General features: G+C 46.8%; 1 protein-coding gene across 5 annotated transcripts in view; it reads left to right on the top strand.

Moving 5' to 3' along the window:
• Positions 1-15,076, top strand: part of MYO1D (myosin ID) — a 341,746-nt gene that overhangs the window by 302,079 nt on the left and 24,591 nt on the right. The window lies entirely within an intron of this gene.

Here is a 15,076-nt window from a genome sequence, read left to right on the forward strand (position 1 = left end):
GGATAAAGATATTTAGGGTCATGGTGCGTAGGCACGCATTATAGTTAATATAACTAGCCCTAACATAAAAATAACTAGTCCTATAATAAGACTGCATAGGAGACCACAAATAGGTTGAACTCGATAGACAATTGTCTTTTTTCAACCTTAGTTACTATGTTACTATATGTTACTAAATGTATCAGAACTTGAAGAGAGATAAACTGGAAAGAGATGAAGTACCCTCCAATCGACTCCTAAATGACCTTTTTCACACACAGCCTGTAACATGGCAGAAGCTGACTGGTTGGTACTTTATCTCTCTCCACTTTGTCTTTCTCCAAGTGTTGATGCATCCCAGGTTGTTTTTGCCTTTTAAGCGATTGTGGCTTTAAAACATGGGGCAGACTCGCTGGAATTGTGCCAATATACTGTAGGCATCTCACAGGCTATTACATTCCTCCCATAGTGTTACGTAGATGTTAAATTATAGCATTCCTCCAAGCCCAACACTATGTCAGTGCAGCTTTATGCAAGCCTTTTTAGAGTTGGACTAGGACTAAGGAGGAAGACTGAATTTTTCTAGTGTATTCACCCGAAATCATGTCTATCCGAATAAGCATTGGATCAAAATGCTAAGTGTATCTGGGTCCACATACAACAGCAATTTCACATGGCTAAATAACATATTGCTTGAAGATCTATTCCATTTGTCATATTTCATACAGACATATTCCCTTTGTCATATCGCAGACAGACATATTCCCTTTGTCATATTGCATACAGACATATTCCCTTTGTCATATTGCAGACAGACATATTCCCTTTGTCATATTGCAGACAGACATATTCCCTTTGTCATATTGCAGACAGACATATTCCCTTTGTCATATTGCAGACAGACATATTACCTTTGTTATATTGCAGACAGACATACTTCCTTTGTCATATTGCATACAGACATATTCCCTTTGTCATATTGCATACAGACATATTACCGTTCTCATATTGCATACAGACATATTCCCTTTGTCATATTGCATACAGACATATTCCCTTTGTCATATTGCATACAGACATATTCCCTTTGTCATATTGCATACAGACATATTCCCTTTGTCATATTGCATACAGACATATTACCTTTGTCATATTGCATACAGTATATTACCTTTGTCATATTGCAGACAGACATATTCCCTTTGTCATATTGCATACAGACATATTCCCTTTCTCATATTGCATACAGACATATTCCCTTTCTCATATTGCATACAGACATATTCCCTTTGTCATATTGCATACAGACATATTGCCTTTGTCATATTGCATACAGACATATTACCTTTGTCATATTGCAGACAGACATATTCCCTTTGTCATATTGCATACAGACATATTCCCTTTGTCATATTGCATACAGACATATTATCTTTGTCATATTGCATACAGACATATTCCCTTTGTCATATTGCATACAGACATATTGCCTTTGTCATATTGCAGACAGAAATATTACCTTTGTCATATTGCAGACAGACATATTCCCTTTGTCATATTGCATACAGACATATTACCTTTGTCATATTGCATACAGACATATTCCCTTTCTCATATTGCATACAGACATATTCCCTTTCTCATATTGCATACAGACATATTCCCTTTCTCATATTGCATACAGACATATTCCCTTTCTCATATTACATACAGACATATTACCTTTGTCATATTGCATACAGACATATTCCCTTTCTCTAAAAACCTCAGCCTTCTGAAAATGGCAGAGAAATAGTTGTAAGCCTCTATTTTCATTGTTTGAATTGTGTTTTCTATACCCAGGCATAATTGAGACTTTACAGAATTTTCTAAAAGTCTTTAGGACATAACAATCATGTATTATTGTGTTATGTCTATCCCTTCTTTTATGGAACATGTCTCTTTTGGGCTACATCAGATCTTCCATTGTGACAGCTGACAGTCTGGTGTGTGCTTAATCAGCCATTATTACAGCACTGTTTACTAAAATATTCCCCAAACAGTCCCAGTTTTTACCTTTGACAACAATAGATTGTGTTTTTTGTTTGTTTTTTTGTTCCCCCAAATTTAAGATTTCTAATAAACGGAATAAAATAGATTTTGCTACACTGTATTTATGTTCCTGTTTTGATATATTTGGACTAAAAAGTTAAAAGAAACCTGTGACAACATTTACATACATAGCAGAAGATATGTTAACGGGTCTGTGTTCCCATTCTTCTATAAAACTAGGTAGGCCGCAAGTATTTGTAATGTGTAAAAGATGGGCTGCAATGGCAATAATTAAACGCAGTGTATATTGATTCTTATGACCTATTTATAGAGAGTGCATCTGTATGGCATTGTTTGGTGTATTGTGTGTCCTCTTTTCACCACATTATTCTGCTTAGTTGACTATAGAGTCATTTTAAATGTATAGCCTGTTTGTTTTTCCTACCATGATTATATAGATTCCCTAAATGTATTATTATTCAGATGATTAGGTTGCAGTAATTAAAAAGCTGGAGGCTTGTGTTTAAAAAATAAATGGCATGAATTAGCATGAGAGAGAATTGTAAAGGAATAGTGAAAGACGGGGAATACAGCAGAGGGGACTGACGTGAATGACAGTGGGAGAAATGGAGGCATTGGGAAGGAAAACAAGGATGATAAGAGCAGCCACATTTAATACTGCAGACAGCAGCAGTTGACATCTCTGCATCCAAAACCATACTATCACCATGACAACCACTTGGGGGATGTGGTTACCATGGAGATCTCTATGGAGATGGATCAGCCGATGTCTGGTCCAGTGCTGGCTTCATTCAGCTCCGGTGCTTGGCCTGCTGAGATTAGTTTGTTTGCCTCTCACTGCTCCTCTTTGTTTTCTTCAGCGTCTGTATTTTTGCTCTTGTCTGAATTTTTTTTTCTTCAATATTTTTCATCAATTCCTGTGTTTTAAATAATCTTATTTATGTGGCCACTTCTTCGTAATACACCAAATACAACAAACATTTAATATCTAAAATGTGCAGAAAAATATGTATTTTTGTTGTATACATTCATAAAAGGATATGTTACGTGTGCCTGGCAGCTAACCACAGTGGAAGCAGCCATTAGATATAACTAGTGATGAGTGGGTTCGGATCCTCGGGATCCGAACCCACCCGAACTTCACCTTTTTTTTCACGGGTCCGAGCAATTCGGATCCTCCCGCCTTGCTCGGTTAACCCGAGCGCGCCCAAACATCATCATCCCGCGGTCGGATTCTCGCGAGATTCGTATTCTACACAAGGAGCCGCGCGTCGCCGCCATTTTTCACTCGTGCATTGGAGATAATCGTGAGAGGACGTGGCTGGCGTCCTCTCAGTTTCTATGTTCAGTGGGCTGCAAATTGTGCTGCAAATATCTGTGCTCAGTGTGCTGCAAGTGCAAATATCTACGTTCTCTGCCTGAAAAACGCTCCATATCTGACTGTGCTCAGTGTGCTGCAAATATCTGTGCTCAGTGTGCTGCTAATTTCTTTATTGTGGGGACTGGGGACCAGCAGTATTATATAGTAGGAGGACAGTGCAGAGTTTTGCTGACCAGTGACCAGTGACCACCAGTATTATACATTCTCTGCCTGAAAAACGCTCCATATCTGTGCTTCATTGTAGTATATAGTAGGAGGACAGTGCAGAATTTTGCTGACCACCAGTATAACTATATATATAGCAGTACGGTACAGTAGTCCACTGCTCTACCTACCTCTGTGTCGTCAAGTATACTATCCATCCATACCTGTGGTGCATTTCAGTTTTGCACAGTTTGCTGACCACCAGTATATACTATATAGCAGTACGGTACAGTAGGCCACTGCTCTACCTACCTCTGTGTCGTCAAGTATACTATCCATCCATACCTGTGGTGCATTTCAGTTTTGCACAGTTTGCTGTCCACCAGTATATACTATATAGCAGTACGGTACAGTAGGCCACTGCTCTACCTACCTCTGTGTCGTCAAGTATACTATCCATCCATACCTGTGGTGCATTTCAGTTTTGCACAGTTTGCTGTCCACCAGTATATACTATATAGCAGTACGGTACAGTAGGCCACTGCTCTACCTACCTCTGTGTCGTCAAGTATACTATCCATCCATACCTGTGGTGCATTTCAGTTTTGCACAGTTTGCTGTCCACCAGTATATACTATATAGCAGTACGGTACAGTAGGCCACTGCTCTACCTACCTCTGTGTCGTCAAGTATACTATCCATCCATACCTGTGGTGCATTTCAGTTTTGCACAGTTTGCTGACCACCAGTATATACTATATAGCAGTACGGTACAGTAGGCCACTGCTCTACCTACCTCTGTGTCGTCAAGTATACTATCCATCCATACCTGTGGTGCATTTCAGTTGTGCGCAGTATATATAGTAGTAGGCCATTGCTATTGATATTTCTCTGACGTCCTAAGTGGATGCTGGGACTCCGTAAGGACCATGGGGAATAGCGGCTCCGCAGGAGACTGGGCACAACTAAAAGAAAGCTTTAGACTACTGGTGTGCACTGGCTCCTCCCACTATGACCCTCCTCCAGACTTCAGTTAGAATCTTGTGCCCGGCTGAGCTGGATGCACACTAGGGGCTCTCCTGAGCTCCTAGAAAGAAAGTGTATTTTAGGTTTTTTATTTTACAGTGAGATCTGCTGGCAACAGACTCACTGCAACGAGGGACTAAGGGGAGAAGAAGTGAACCTACCTAACTGGTGGTAGTTTGGGCTTCTTAGGCTACTGGACACCATTAGCTCCAGAGGGATCGACCGCAGGACCCGACCTTGATGTTCGATCCCGGAGCCGCGCCGCCGGCCCCCTTACAGAGCCAGAAGCAAGAAGTGTTCCGGAAAATTGGCGGCAGAAGACTTCGGTCTTCACCAAGGTAGCGCACAGCACTGCAGCTGTGCGCCATTGCTCCTCATGTACACCTCACACTCCGGTCACTGATGGGTGCAGGGCACTGGGGGGGGGGCGCCCTGAGGGCAATATTACACACCTTGGCTGGCAAATCTACACCATATATAGTCCCAGAGGCTATATAGGTGTAAATTAATACCCCTGCCAGAGTTTCAAAAACGCGGGAGAAGTCCGCCGAAAAAGGGCCGGGGCTATCTCCCTCAGCACACTGGCGCCATTTTTCCCTCACAGCTCCGCTGGAAGGAAGCTCCCTGGCTCTCCCCTGCAGTCTACAAGCTACAGAAGGGTAAAAAAGAGAGGGGGGAGGGGGGGCTCTAAATTTAGGCGCAGTGTATATATATATATATATATATATATATATATATATATTTCTCTATCGTCCTAGTGGATGCTGGGGTTCCTGAAAGGACCATGGGGAATAGCGGCTCCGCAGGAGACAGGGCACAAAAAGTAAAGCTTTACGATCAGGTGGTGTGTACTGGCTCCTCCCCCCACGACCCTCCTCCAAGCCTCAGTTAGATTTTTGTGCCCGGCCGAGAAGGTGCAATCTAGGTGGCTCTCCTAAAGAGCTGCTTAGAAAAGTTTAGCTTAGGTTTTTTATTTTACAGTGAGTCCTGCTGGCAACAGGATCACTGCAACGAGGGACTTAGGGGAGAAGAAGTGAACTCACCTGCGTGCAGGATGGATTGGCTTCTTTGGCTACTGGACATTAGCTCCAGAGGGACGATCACAGGTACAGCCTGGATGGTCACCGGAGCCTCGCCGCCGGCCCCCTTGCAGATGCTGAAACGAGAAGAAGGTCCAGAATCGGCGGCAGAAGACTCCTCAGTCTTCTTAAGGTAGCGCACAGCACTGCAGCTGTGCGCCATTTCCTCTCAGCACACTTCACACGGCAGTCACTGAGGGTGCAGGGCGCTGGGAGGGGGGCGCCCTGGGAGGCAATGTAAACCTATTTTTTGGCAAAAAATACCTCACATATAGCCTCCGGGGGCTATATGGAGATATTTAACCCCTGCCAGAATCCGTTAAAGAGCGGGAGACGAGCCCGCCGAAAAAGGGGCGGGGCCTATCTCCTCAGCACACAGCGCCATTTTCCTCACACAGCTCCGCTGGTCAGGAAGGCTCCCAGGCTCTCCCCTGCACTGCACTACAGAAACAGGGTAAAACAAGAGAGGGGGGGCAAAATTGTGGCAAAAATATATATATTAAAGCAGCTATACAGGGAGCACTTATTATAAGGCTATCCCTGTCATATATAGCGCTTTTGGTGTGTGCTGGCAAACTCTCCCTCTGTCTCCCCAAAGGGCTAGTGGGGTCCTGTCTTCTTTAAGAGCATTCCCTGTGTGTCTGCTGTGTGTCGGTACGTGTGTGTCGACATGTATGAGGACGATATTGGTGTGGAGGCGGAGCAATTGCCAAATATGGGGATGTCACCCCCTAGGGAGTCGACACCAGAATGGATGGCTTTATTTATGGAATTACGGGATAGTGTCAACACGCTAAAGCAGTCGTTTGACGACATGAGACGGCCGGACAATCAATTAGCACCTGTCCAGGCGCCTCAAACACCGTCAGGGGCTGTAAAACGCCCGTTACCTCAGTCGGTCGACACGGACCCAGACACAGGCACTGATTCCAGTGGCGACGGTGACGAATCAACCGTATTTTCCAGTAGGGCCACACGTTATATGATTTTGGCAATGAAGGAGGCGTTACATATTGCTGATACTACAGGTACCACAAAACAGGGTATTATGTGGGGTGTGAAAAAACTACCTATAGTTTTTCCTGAATCAGATGAATTAAATGAGGTGTGTGATGAAGCGTGGGTTGCCCCCGATAAAAAACTGCTAATTTCAAAGAAGTTATTGGCTTTATACCCTTTCCCGCCAGAGGTTAGGGCGCGCTGGGAAACACCTCCTAGGGTGGACAAGGCGCTCACACGCTTATCAAAACAAGTGGCGTTACCCTCTCCTGAGACGACCGCACTTAAAGATCCAGCAGATAGGAGGATGGAAAATATCCAAAAAAGTATATACACACATACAGGTGTTATACTACGACCAGCTATAGCGACAGCCTGGATGTGCAGTGCTGGGGTAGCTTGGTCAGAGTCCCTGATTGAAAATATTGATACCCTGGATAGGGACAATGTTTTACTGTCTTTAGAGCAAATAAAGGATGCATTTCTTTATATGCGTGATGCACAGAGGGATATTTGCACACTGGCATCACGGGTAAGTGCTATGTCCATTTCGGCCAGAAGAAGTTTATGGACGCGACAGTGGTCAGGTGATGCGGACTCAAAACGGCATATGGAAGTTTTGCCGTATAAAGGGGAGGAGTTATTTGGTGTTGGTCTATCGGATTTGGTGGCCACGGCTACAGCCGGGAAATCCACCTTTTTACCTCAAGTCACTCCCCAACAGAAAAAGACACCGACTTTTCAACCGCAGCCCTTTCGTTCCTTTAAAAACAAGAGAGCAAAGGGATATTCATATCTGCCACGAGGCAGAGGAAGGGGGAAGAGACTGCAACAGGCAGCTCCTTCCCAGGAACAGAAGCCCTCCCCCGCTTCTACAAAAGCCTCAGCATGACGCTGGGGCTTCTCAAGCGGACTCGGGGGCGGTGGGCGGTCGTCTCAAGAATTTCAGCGCGCAGTGGGCTCACTCGCAGGTAGATCCCTGGATCCTGCAGATAATATCTCAGGGGTACAGGTTGGAACTAGAGACGGATCCACCTCGCCGTTTCCTGAAGTCTGCTTTACCAACGTCCCCCTCCGACAGGGTGACGGTCTTGGAAGCCATTCACAAGCTGTACTCTCAGCAGGTGATTGTCAAGGTACCTCTTTTACAACAAGGAAAGGGGTATTATTCCACTCTATTTGTGGTACCGAAGCCGGATGGCTCGGTAAGACCTATTCTAAATCTGAAATCCTTGAACCTGTACATAAAAAAGTTCAAGTTCAAGATGGAGTCACTCAGAGCAGTGATAGCGAACCTGGAAGAAGGGGACTTTATGGTATCCTTGGACATCAAGGATGCGTATCTCCACGTTCCAATTTACCCCTCACACCAGGGGTACCTCAGGTTCGTCGTACAGAACTGTCACTATCAGTTTCAGACGCTGCCGTTTGGATTGTCCACGGCACCTCGGGTCTTTACCAAGGTAATGGCCGAGATGATGATTCTTCTTCGAAGAAAAGGCGTATTAATTATCCCATACTTGGACGATCTCCTAATAAGGGCAAGGTCCAGAGAACAGCTAGAGATGGGATTAGCACTGTCTCAAGAAGTGCTAAAGCAGCACGGGTGGATTCTGAATATTCCAAAATCCCAGTTAATTCCGACAACACGTCTGCTGTTCCTAGGGATGATTCTGGACACGGTTCAGAAAAAGGTTTTTCTCCCGGAGGAAAAAGCCAAGGAGTTATCCGAACTTGTCAGGAACCTCCTAAAACCAGGAAAGGTGTCTGTACATCAATGCACAAGAGTCCTGGGAAAAATGGTGGCTTCTTACGAAGCAATTCCATTCGGCAGATTCCACGCAAGAATTTTCCAGAGGGATCTGCTGGACAAATGGTCAGGGTCGCATCTTCAGATGCACCAGCGGATAACCCTGTCTCCAAGGACAAGGGTATCTCTTCTGTGGTGGTTGCAGAGTGCTCATCTATTGGAGGGCCGCAGATTCGGCATACAGGATTGGATCCTGGTGACCACGGACGCCAGCCTGAGAGGCTGGGGAGCAGTCACACAAGGAAGAAACTTCCAGGGCGTGTGGTCGAGCCTGGAAACGTCTCTTCACATAAACATTCTGGAACTAAGAACAATGCTCTAAGCCAGGCAGAACCTCTGCTTCAAGGAAAACCGGTGTTGATCCAGTCGGACAACATCACAGCAGTCGCCCATGTAAACAGACAGGGCGGCACAAGAAGCAGGAGTGCAATGGCAGAAGCTGCAAGGATTCTTCGCTGGGCAGAGAATCATGTGATAGCACTGTCAGCAGTGTTCATCCCGGGAGTGGACAACTGGGAAGCAGACTTCCTCAGCAGACACGACCTTCACCCGGGAGAGTGGGGACTTCATCCAGAAGTTTTCCACATGCTTGTAACCCGTTGGGAAAGACCAATGGTGGACATGATGGCGTCTCGCCTCAACAAAAAACTGGACAGGTATTGCGCCAGGTCAAGAGACCCGCAGGCAATAGCTGTGGACGCGCTGGTAACGCCTTGGGTGTACCAGTCGGTGTATGTGTTTCCTCCTCTGCCTCTCATACCAAAAGTATTGAGAATTATACGGCAAAGAGGCGTAAGAACGATACTAGTGGTTCCGGATTGGCCAAGAAGGACTTGGTACCCGGAACTTCAAGAGATGATCACAGAGGATCCGTGGCCTCTACCTCTGAGAAGGGACTTGCTTCAGCAGGGTCCCTGTCTGTTTCAAGACTTACCGCGGCTGCGTTTGACGGCATGGCGGTTGAACGCCGGATCCTAAAGCAAAAAGGCATGCCGGAAGAAGTCATTCCTACCTTGATTAAAGCAAGGAAGGAAGTAACCGCGCAACATTATCACCGCATTTGGCGAAAATATGTTGCGTGGTGCGAGGATCGGAGTGCTCCGACGGAGGAATTTCAACTGGGTCGATTCCTACATTTCCTGCAATCAGGATTGTCTATGGGTCTCAAATTGGGATCTATTAAGGTTCAAATTTCGGCCCTGTCGATTTTCTTCCAGAAAGAATTGGCTTCAGTTCCTGAAGTCCAGACCTTTGTTAAGGGAGTACTGCATATACAGCCCCCTGTGGTGCCTCCAGTGGCACCGTGGGATCTCAATGTTGTTTTGGACTTTCTCAAATCTCATTGGTTTGAACCACTAAAAAATGTGGATTTGAAATATCTCACATGGAAAGTGACCATGCTACTAGCCCTGGCTTCGGCCAGGAGAGTGTCAGAACTGGCAGCTTTATCTTACAAAAGCCCATATCTGATTTTCCATTCGGACAGGGCAGAACTGCGGACTCGTCCACATTTTCTCCCTAAGGTGGTGTCAGCATTTCATCTGAACCAGCCTATTGTAGTGCCTGCGGCTACAAGCGACTTGGAGGACTCCAAGTTGTTGGACGTTGTCAGAGCTTTAAAAATATACATTTCAAGGACAGCTGGAGTCAGGAAATCTGACTCACTGTTTATACTATATGCTCCCAACAAGTTGGGCGCTCCTGCGTCTAAGCAGACTATTGCTCGCTGGATTTGTAGTACGATTCAGCTTGCACATTCTGTGGCAGGCCTGCCACAGCCAAAATCGGTAAAAGCCTACTCCACAAGGAAGGTGGGTTCTTCTTGGGCGGCTGCCCGAGGGGTCTCGGCATTACAACTCTGCCGAGCGGCTACGTGGTCGGGGGAGAACACGTTTGTAAAATTCTACAAATTTGATACCCTGGCTAAGGAGGACCTGGAGTTCTCTCATTCGGTGCTGCAGAGTCATCCGCACTCTCCCGCCCGTTTGGGAGCTTTGGTATAATCCCCATGGTCCTTTCAGGAACCCCAGCATCCACTAGGACGATAGAGAAAATAAGAATTTACTTACCGATAATTCTATTTCTCGGAGTCCGTAGTGGATGCTGGGCGCCCATCCCAAGTGCGGATTATCTGCAATAATTGTACATAGTTATTGTTACCTAAATCGGGTTATTGTTGTAGGGAGCCATCTTTCAGAGGCTCCTCTGTTATCATACTGTTAACTGGGTTTAGATCACAGGTTGTACGGTGTGATTGGTGTGGCTGGTATGAGTCTTACCCGGGATTCATAAATCCTTCCTTATTGTGTACGCTCGTCCGGGCACAGTATCCTAACTGAGGCTTGGAGGAGGGTCGTGGGGGGAGGAGCCAGTACACACCACCTGATCGTAAAGCTTTACTTTTTGTGCCCTGTCTCCTGCGGAGCCGCTATTCCCCATGGTCCTTTCAGGAACCCCAGCATCCACTACGGACTCCGAGAAATAGAATTATCGGTAAGTAAATTCTTATTATATATATATATATATATATATATATATATATATATATATATATATATAGCAGCTATAAGGGGATATAATTCAGTTAGTCCCTGTATTATATAGCGCTCTGGTGTGTGCTGGCATACTCTCTCTCTGTCTCCCCAAAGGGCTTTGTGGGGTCCTGTCCTCTGTCAGAGCATTCCCTGTGTGTATGCGGTGTGTCGGTACGGCTGTGTCGACATGTTTGATGAGGAGGCTTATGTGGAGGCGGAGCAAATGCCTGTAAATGTGATGTCACCCCCTGCGGGGTCGACACCTAAGTGGATGGTTCTGTGGAAGGAATTACGTGACAGTGTCGACTCCTTGCATAAAAGGTTTGACGACATACCTACTATGGGACAGCCGGCTTCTCAGCCTGTGCCTGCCCAGGCGTCTCAAAAGCCATCAGGGGCTCTAAAACCCCCGCTACCTCAGATGGCAGACACAGATGTCGACACGGATACTGACTCCAGTGTCGACGACGATGAGACTAATGTAACTTCCAATAGGGCCACACGTTACATGATTGAGGCAATGAAAAATGTGTTGCACATTTCTGATGTTACCCCCGGTACCACAAAAAAGGGTATTATGTTTGGAGAGAAAAAACTACCAGTAGCTTTTCCTCCATCTGAGGAGTTAAATGAAGTGTGTGAAGAAGCGTGGGCTTCCCCTGATAAGAAACTGGTAATTTCTAAGAGGTTACTAATGACGTACCCTTTCCCGCCAGAGGATAGGTCACGTTGGGAAACATCCCCTAGGGTGGATAAAGCGCTCACACGCTTGTCAAAGAAGGTGGCACTACCGTCTCCGGATACGGCCGCCCTGAAGGAATCTGCTGATAGAAAGCAGGAGGCTATCCTGAAGTCTATATATACACACACAGGTGTTATACTGAGACCAGCTATTGCGTCAGCATGGATGTGCAGTGCTGCAGCTGCGTGGTCAGATTCCCTGTCGGAAAATATTGATACCCTAGACAGGGACACTATATTGCTAACCGTAGAGCATATTAAAGACGCATTTTTATACATGAGGGATGCACAGAGGGATATTTGCCGGCTGGTATCTAAAGTAAGTGCAATGTCCATTTCTGCCAGGAGAGGGTTATGGACTCGGCAGTGGTCAGGAGATGCAGATTCTAAAAGGCACATGGAAGTTCTGCCTTATAAGGGTGAGGAGTTGTTCGGGGATGGTCTCTCGGACCTCGTTTCCACAGCAACAGCTGGGAAGTCTAGATTTTTACCCCATGTTCCCTCACAGCCAAAGAAAGCACCGTATTATCAGGTACAGTCCTTTCGGCCCAATAGGGGCAGGCGGGTTAAGGGCGCGTCCTTTCTGCCCAGAGGCAGAGGTAGAGGGAAAAAGCTGCAGCATACAGCCAGTTCCCAGGAGCAAAAGTCCTCCCCCGCTTCCTCTAAGTCCACAGCATGACGCTGGGGCTCCACAGGCGGAGCCAGGTACGGTGGGGGCCCGTCTCAAATGTTTCAGCAATCAGTGGGCTTGCTCACGGGTGGATCCCTGGATCTTTCAAGTAGTATCTCAGGGGTACAAGTTGGAATTCGAGACGTCTCCCCCCCGCCGTTTCCTCAAATCTGCCTTACCAACCACTCCCTCAGGCAGGGAGGCAGTGTTACAGGCAATTCACAAGCTGTATTCACAACAGGTGATAGTAAAGGTGCCCCTACTTCAACAAGGACGGGGTTACTATTCCACAATGTTTGTGGTACCGAAACCGGACGGTTCGGTGAGACCCATTCGAAATTTGAAATCCTTGAACACATATATAAAAAAATTCAAGTTCAAGATGGAATCGCTCAGGGCGGTTATTGCAAGCCATCACTGGACATCAAGGATGCTTACCTGCATGTCCCCATTTACTATCCTCACCAGGAGTACCTCAGATTTGTGGTACAGGATTGTCATTACCAATTCCAGACGTTGCCGTTCGGTCTATCCACGGCTCCGAGGGTCTTTACCAAGGTAATGGCCGAAATGATGATACTCCTTCGAAAGAAGGGAGTTTTAATTATCCCGTATTTGGACGATCTCCTGATAAAGGCGAGGTCCAGGGAGCAGTTGTTGGTCGGGGTAGCACTATCTCGGGAGGTGCTACAACAGCACGGCTGGATTCTAAATATTCCAAAGTCACAGCTGGTCCCTACGACACGTCTACTGTTCCTGGGGATGGTTCTGGACACAGAACAGAAAAAAGTGTTTCTCCCGGAGGAGAAGGTCAAGGAGCTGTCATCTCTAGTCAGAGGCCTCCTAAAACCAAAACAGGTGTCGGTGCATCACTGCACGCGGATCCTGGGAAAGATGGTAGCTTCCTACGAAGCAATTCCATTTGGCAGGTTCCATGAAAGAACCTTTCAGTGGGACCTGTTGGACAAGTGGTCCGGATCGCATCTTCAGATGCATCGGCTGATAACCCTGTCTCCAAGGACCAGGGTGTCTCTGCTGTGGTGGCTGCAGAGTGCTCATCTTCAAGAGGGCCGCAGATTCGGCATACAGGACTGGGTCCTGGTGACCACGGATGCCAGCCTTCGCGGCTGGGGGGCAGTCACACAGGGAAGAAACTTCCAAGGACTATGGTCAAGTCAGGAGACTTCCCTGCACATAAATATTCTGGAACTGAGGGCCATTTACAATGCCCTAAGTCGGGCAAAACCCCTGCTTCAAAACCAGCCGGTACTGATCCAGTCAGACAACATCACGGCGGTCACCCATGTAAACCGACAGGGCGGCACGAGAAGCAGGATGGCGATGGCAGAAGCCACAAGGATTCTCCGATGGGCGGAAAATCACGTGTTAGCACTGTCAGCAGTGTTCATTCCGGGAGTGGACAACTGGGAAGCAGACTTCCTCAGCAGGCACGACCTCCACCCGGGAGAGTGGGGACTTCATCCAGAAGTCTTCCAACTGATTGTAAACCGTTGGGAAAGGCCACAGGTGGACATGATGGCGTCCCGCCTAAACAAAAAGCTAGAAAAATATTGCGCCAGGTCAAGAGACCCGCAGGCGATAGCTGTGGACGCTCTAGTGACACCGTGGGTGTACCGGTCGGTTTATGTGTTCCCTCCTCTTCCTCTCATACCAAAGGTACTGAGGATTATAAGGAGAAGAGGAGTAAGAACTATACTCATTGTTCCGGATTGGCCAAGAAGAGCTTGGTACCCGGAACTTCAAGAAATGATCTCAGAGGACCCATGGCCTCTGCCGCTCAGACAGGACCTGCTGCAGCAGGGGCCCTGTCTGTTCCAAGACTTACCGCGGCTGCGTTTGACGGCATGGCGGTTGAACACCGGATCCTGAAGGAAAAGGGCATTCCGGAGGAAGTCATTCCTACGCTGATTAAAGCTAGGAAAGAAGTAACTGCAAACCATTATCACCGCATATGGCGAAAATATGTTGCGTGGTGTGAGGCCAGGAAAGCCCCAACGGAGGAATTTCAGCTGGGCCGTTTCCTGCACTTCCTACAGTCAGGGGTGACTATGGGCCTAAAATTGGGTTCCATTAAGGTCCAGATTTCGGCTCTATCGATTTTCTTCCAGAGAGAACTGGCTTCACTACCTGAAGTTCAAACTTTTGTTAAGGGAGTGCTGCATATTCAGCCCCCTTTTGTGCCTCCAGTGGCACCTTGGGATCTCAACGTGGTGTTGGATTTCCTAAAGTCACATTGGTTTGAGCCACTTAAAACCGTGGAATTGAAGTATCTCACGTGGAAAGTGGTCATGTAGTTGGCCTTGGCTTCGGCCAGGCGTGTATCAGAATTGGCGGCTTTGTCATGTAAAAGCCCTTATCTGATTTTCCATATGGATAGGGCAGAATTGAGGACTCGTCCCCAATTTCTCCCTAAGGTGGTACCAGCCTTTCATTTGAACCAACCTATCGTGGTGCCTGCGGCTACTAAAGACTTGGAGGCTTCCAAGTTGTTGGACGTAGTCAGGGCCCTGAAAATTTATGTTTCCAGGACAGCTGGAGTCAGAAAGACTGACTCGCTATTTATCCTGTATGTGCCCAACAAGTTGGGTGCACCTGCTTCAAAGCAGACTATTGCTCGCTGGATCTGTAGTACGATTCAGC

This window comes from Pseudophryne corroboree, chromosome 3 (genome assembly GCF_028390025.1).
Source record: "Pseudophryne corroboree isolate aPseCor3 chromosome 3, aPseCor3.hap2, whole genome shotgun sequence".
NCBI lineage: Eukaryota > Metazoa > Chordata > Amphibia > Anura > Myobatrachidae > Pseudophryne > Pseudophryne corroboree.